Source organism: Megalopta genalis, unplaced genomic scaffold, assembly GCF_051020955.1.
Source record: "Megalopta genalis isolate 19385.01 unplaced genomic scaffold, iyMegGena1_principal scaffold0044, whole genome shotgun sequence".
In the NCBI taxonomy this organism is placed as follows: domain Eukaryota; kingdom Metazoa; phylum Arthropoda; class Insecta; order Hymenoptera; family Halictidae; genus Megalopta; species Megalopta genalis.
The window spans coordinates 421,022-428,589 of NW_027476113.1; positions in this window are offsets into that span (position 1 = coordinate 421,022).

A 7,568-nucleotide genomic window follows, 5' to 3' on the forward strand; every position below is an offset into this window, starting at 1 on the left:
GAACAAATGAACAAATGAACAAATGAACAAATGAACAAATGAACAAATGAACAAATGAACAAATGAACAAATGAACAAATGAACAAATGAACAAATGAACAAATGAACAAATGAACAAATGAACAAATGAACAAATGAACAAATGAACAAATGAACAAATGAACAAATGAACAAATGAACAAATGAACAAATGAACAAATGAACAAATGAACAAATGAACAAATGAACAAATGAACAAATGAACAAATGAACAAATGAACAAATGAACAAATGAACAAATGAACAAATGAACAAATGAACAAATGAACAAATGAACAAATGAACAAATGAACATATGAACAAATGAACAAATGAACAAATGAAGAAATACACAAGTGAACAAATGAACAAGTGAACAAATGAACAAATGTACAAATAAACAAATGTACAACTGAACAAATGAACAAATGAACAAATGTACAAATGAACAAATGAACAAATGAACAAATGAACAAATGAACAAATGAACAAATGAACAAATGAACAAATGTACAAATGAACAAATGAACAAATGAACAAATGAACAAATGAACAAATGAACAAATGAACAAATGAACAAATGAACAAACGAACAAATGAACAAATGAACAAATGAACAAATGAACAAATGATCAAATGAACAAATGAACAAATGAACGAATGAACAAATGAACAAATGAACAAATAACCAAATGAACAAATGAACAAATGAACAAATGAACAAATGAACAAATGAACAAATGAACAAATGAGCGAATAGGCAAATGAACGAATGAACAGATGAGCGAATAGACAATCGCACAAATGAGCAATATGAGCAAAATGAACAAATGAACAAATGAACAAATGAACAAATGAGCAATATGAGCAAAATGAACAAATGAACAAATGAACGAATGAACAAATGAGCGAATGAACAAATGAGCGAATAGACAATCGCACAAATGAGCAATATGAGCAAAATGAACAAATGAACAAATGAACAAATGAACAAATGAACAAATGAACAAATGAACAAATGAACAAATGAACAAATGAACAAATGAACAAATGAACAAATGAACAAATGAACAAATGAACAAATGAGCAATATGAGCAAAATGAACAAATGAACAAATGAACGAATGAACAAATGAGCGAATAGACAATCGCACAGATGAACAAATGAACAAATGAACAAATGAACAAATGAACAAATGAACAAATGAACAAATGAACATATGAACAAATGAACAAATGAACAAATGAACAAATGAACAAATGAACAAATGAACAAATGAACAAATGAACAAATGAACAAATGAACAAATGAACAAATGAACAAATGAACAAATGAACAAATGAACAAATGAACAAATGAACAAATGAACAAATGAACAAATGAACAAATGAACAAATGAACAAATGAACAAATGAACAAATGAACAAATGAACAAATGAACAAATGAACAAATGAACAAATGAACAAATGAACAAATGAACAAATGAACAAATGAACAAATGAACAAATGAACAAATGAACAAATGAACAAATGAACAAATGAACAAATGATCAAATGAACAAATGAACAAATGAACGAATGAACAAATGAACAAATGAACGAATGAACAAATGAACAAATGAACAAATAACCAAATGAACAAATGAACAAATGAACAAATGAACAAATGAACAAATGGACAAATGAACAAACGAACAAATGAACAAATGAACAAATGAGCGAATAGGCAAATGAACGAATGAACAGATGAGCGAATAGACAATCGCACAAATGAACAAATGAACAAATGAGCAATATGAGCAAAATGAACAAATGAACAAATGAACGAATGAACAAATGAGCGAATGAACAAATGAGCGAATAGACAATCGCACAAATGAGCAATATGAGCAAAATGAACAAATGAACAAATGAACAAATGAACAAATGAACAAATGAACAAATGAACAAATGAACAAATGAACAAATGAACAAATGAACAAATGAACAAATGAACAAATGAACAAATGAACAAATGAACAAATGAACAAATGAGCAATATGAGCAAAATGAACAAATGAACAAATGAACGTATGAACAAATGAGCGAATAGACAATCGCACAGATGAACAAATGAACAAATGAACAAATGAACAAATGAACAAATGAACAAATGAACAAATGAACAAATGAACAAATGAACATATGAACAAATGAACAAATGAACAAATGAACAAATGAACAAATGAACAAATGAACAAATGAACAAATGAACAAATGAACAAATGAACAAATGAACAAATGAACAAATGAACAAATGAACAAATGAACAAATGAACAAATGAACAAATGAACAAATGAACAAATGAACAAATAAACAAACGAACAAAAGAACAAATGAACAAATGAACAAATGAACAAATGAACAAATGAACAAATGAACAAACGAACAAATGAACAAATGAACAAATGAACAAATGAACAAATGATCAAGTGAACAAATGAACAAATGAACGAATGAACAAATGAACAAATGAACAAATAACCAAATGAACAAATGAACAAATTAACAAATGAACAAACGAACAAATGAACAAATGAACAAACGAACAAATGAACAAATGAACAAATGAGCGAATAGGCAAATGAACGAATGAACAGATGAGCGAATAGACAATCGCACAAATGAACAAATGAACAAATGAGCAATATGAGCAAAATGAACAAATGAACAAATGAACGAATGAACAAATGAGCGAATGAACAAATGAGCGAATAGACAATCGCACAAATGAGCAATATGAGCAAAATGAACAAATGAAAGAATGAAAAAATGAGCGAATGAACAAATGAGCGAATAGACAATCGCACAAATGAAAAAATGAACAAATGAACAAATGAGCAATATGAGCAAAATGAACAAATGAACAAATGAACGAATGAACAAATGAGCGAATGAACAAATGAGCGAATAGACAATCGCACAAATGAACAAATGAACAAATGAACAAATGAACAAATGAACAAATGAACAAATGAACAAATGAACAAATGAACAAATGAACAAATGAACAAATGAACAAATGAACAAATGTACAAATGAACAAATGAACAAATGAACAAATGAACAAATGAACAAATGAACAAATGAACAAATGAACAAATGAACAAATGAACAAATGATCAAATGAACAAATGAACAAATGAACAAATGAACAAATGAACAAATGAACAAATGAACAAATGAACAAATGAACAAATGAACAAATGAACGAATGAACAAATGAACCAATGAACAAATGAACAAATGAACAAATGAACAAATGAACAAATGAACAAATGAACAAATGAACAAATGAACAAATGAACAAATGAACAAATGAACAAATGATCAAATGAACAAATGAACAAACGAACAAATGAACAAACGAACAAACGAACAAATGAACAAATGAACAAATGAACAAATGAACAAATGAACAAATGAACAAATGAACAAATGAACAAATGAGCAAATAAACATATGAACAAATGAACAAATGAACAAATGAAGAAATACACAAGTGAACAAATGAACAAGTGAACAAATGAACAAGTGAACAAATGAACAAGTGAACAAATGAACAAGTGAACAAATGAACAAGTGAACAAATGAACAAGTGAACAAATGAACAAGTGAACAAATGAACAAGTGAACAAATGAACAAATGAACAAATGAACAAGTGAACAAATGAACAACTGAACAAATGAACAAATGAACAAATGAACAAATGAACAAATGAACAAATGAACAAATGAACAAATGAACAAATGAACAAATGAACAAATGAACAAATGAACAAATGAACAAATGAACAAATGAACAAATGAACAAATGAACAAATGAACAAATGAACAAATGAACAAATGAACAAATGAACAAATGAACAAATGAACAAATGAACAAATGAACAAATGAACAAATGAACAAATGATCAAATGAACAAATGAACAAACAAACAAATGAACAAACGAACAAACGAACAAATGAACAAATGAACAAATGAACAAATGAACAAATGAGCAAAATGAGCAAATGAACAAATGAACAAATGAACAAATGAACAAATGAACAAATGAACAAATGAACAAATGAACAAATGAACAAATGAACAAATGAACAAATGAACAAATGAACAAATGAACAAATGAACAAATGAACAAATGAACAAATGAACAAATGAACAAATGAACAAATGAACAAATGAACAAATGAACAAATGAACAAATGATCAAATGAACAAATGAACAAACGAACAAATGAACAAACGAACAAACGAACAAATGAACAAATGAACAAATGAACAAATGAACAAATGAACAAATGAACAAATGAGCAAAATGAGCAAAAGGAACAAATGAACAAACGAACAAATGAACAAATGATCAAATGAACAAATGAACAAATGTACAAATGAACAAATGAACAAATGAACAAATGAACAAATGAACAAATGAACAAATGAACAAATAAACAAACGAACAAATGAACAAATGAACAAATGAACAAATGAACAAATGAACAAATGAACAAACGAACAAATGAACAAATGAACAAATGAACAAATGAACAAATGATCAAATGAACAAATGAACAAATGAACGAATGAACAAATGAACAAATGAACAAATAACCAAATGAACAAATGAACAAATGAACAAATGAACAAATGAACAAATGAACAAATGAACAAACGAACAAATGAACAAATGAACAAATGAGCGAATAGGCAAATGAACGAATGAACAGATGAGCGAATAGACAATCGCACAAATGAACAAATGAACAAATGAGCAATATGAGCAAAATGAACAAATGAACAAATGAACGAATGAACAAATGAGCGAATGAACAAATGAGCGAATAGACAATCGCACAAATGTGCAATATGAGCAAAATGAACAAATGAACAAATGAACAAATGAACAAATGAACAAATGAACAAATGAACAAATGAACAAATGAACAAATGAACAAATGAACAAATGAACAAATGAACAAATGAACAAATGAACAAATGAACAAATGAACAAATGAACAAATGAACAAATGAACAAATGAACAAATGAACAAATGAACAAATGAACAAATGAACAAATGAACAAATGAACAAATGAGCAATATGAGCAAAATGAACAAATGAACAAATGAACGAATGAACAAATGAGCGAATAGACAATCGCACAGATGAACAAATGAACAAATGAACAAATGAACAAATGAACAAATGAACAAATGAACAAATGAACAAATGAACAAATGAACAAATGAACAAATGAACAAATGAACAAATGAACAAATGAACAAATGAACAAATGATCAAATGAACAAATGAACAAATGAACAAATGAACAAATGAACAAATGAACAAATGAACAAATGAACATATGAACAAATGAACAAATGAACAAATGAACAAATGAACAAATGAACAAATGAACAAATGAACAAATGAACAAATGAACAAATGAACAAATGAACAAATGAACAAATGAACAAATGAACAAATGAACAAATGAACAAATGAACAAATGAACAAATGAACAACTGAACAAATGAACAAATGAACAAATGAACAAATGAACAAATAAACAAACGAACAAAAGAACAAATGAACAAATGAACAAATGAACAAATGAACAAATGAACAAATGAACAAACGAACAAATGAACAAATGAACAAATGAACAAATGAACAAATGATCAAGTGAACAAATGAACAAATGAATGAATGAACAAATGAACAAATGAACAAATAACCAAATGAACAAATGAACAAATGAACAAATGAACAAATTAACAAATGAACAAACGAACAAATGAACAAATGAACAAACGAACAAATGAACAAATGAACAAATGAGCGAATAGGCAAATGAACGAATGAACAGATGAGCGAATAGACAATCGCACAAATGAACAAATGAACAAATGAGCAATATGAGCAAAATGAACAAATGAACAAATGAACGAATGAACAAATGAGCGAATGAACAAATGAGCGAATAGACAATCGCACAAATGAGCAATATGAGCAAAATGAACAAATGAAAGAATGAAAAAATGAGCGAATGAACAAATGAGCGAATAGACAATCGCACAAATGAACAAATGAACAAATGAACAAATGAGCAATATGAGCAAAATGAACAAATGAACAAATGAGCAATATGAGCAAAATGAACAAATGAACAAATGAACGAATGAACAAATGAGCGAATGAACAAATGAGCGAATAGACAATCGCACAAATGAACAAATGAACAAATGAACAAATGAACAAATGAACAAATGAACAAATGTACAAATGAACAAATGAACAAATGAACAAATGAACAAATGAACAAATGAACAAATGAACAAATGAACAAATGTACAAATGAACAAATGAACAAATGAACAAATGAACAAATGAACAAGTGAACAAATGAACAAATGAACAAATGAACAAATGAACAAATGATCAAATGAACAAATGAACAAATGAACAAATGAACAAATGAACAAATGAACAAATGAACAAATGAACAAATGAACAAATGAACAAATGAACGAATGAACAAATCAAAAAATGAACAAATGAACAAATGAACAAATGAACAAATGAACAAATGAACAAATGAACAAATGAACAAATGAACAAATGAACAAATGAACAAATGAACAAATGAACAAATGAACAAATGAACAACTGAACAAATGAACAAATGAACAAGTGAACAAATGAACAAATGAACAAATAACGAAATGAACAAATGAACAAATAACCAAATGAACATATAACCAAATGAACAAATGAACGAACGAACAAATGAACAAACGAACAAATGAACAAACGAACAAATGAACAAACGAACAAATGAACAAATGAACAAATGAACAAATGAACAAATGAACAAATGAACAAATGAACAAATGAACAAATGAACAAATGAACAAATGAACAAATGAACAAATGAACAAATGAACCAATGAACCAATGAACAAATGAACAAATGAACAAATGAACAAATGAACAAATGAACAAATGAACAAATGAACAAATGAACAAATGAACAAATGAACCAATGAACCAATGAACAAATGAACAAATGAACAAATGAACAAATGAACAAATGAACAAATGAACAAATGAACAAATGAACAAACGAACAAACGAACAAACGAACAAACGAACAAACGAACAAATGAACAAATGAACAAATGAACAAATGAACAAATGAACAAATCAACAAATCAACAAATGTACAAATGAACAAATGAACAAATGAACAAATGAACATATGAACGAATGAACGAATGAACGAATGAACGAATGAACAAATGAACAAATGAACAAATGAACAAATGAACAAATGAACAAATGAACAAATGTACAAATGAACAAATGAACAAATGAACAAATGAACAAATGAACAATTGAAAAAGTGAACATGTCAACAAATGAACAAATGAACAAATGATCAAATGAACAATTGAACGAATGAACAAATGAACAAATGAACAAACGAACAAACGAACAAACGAA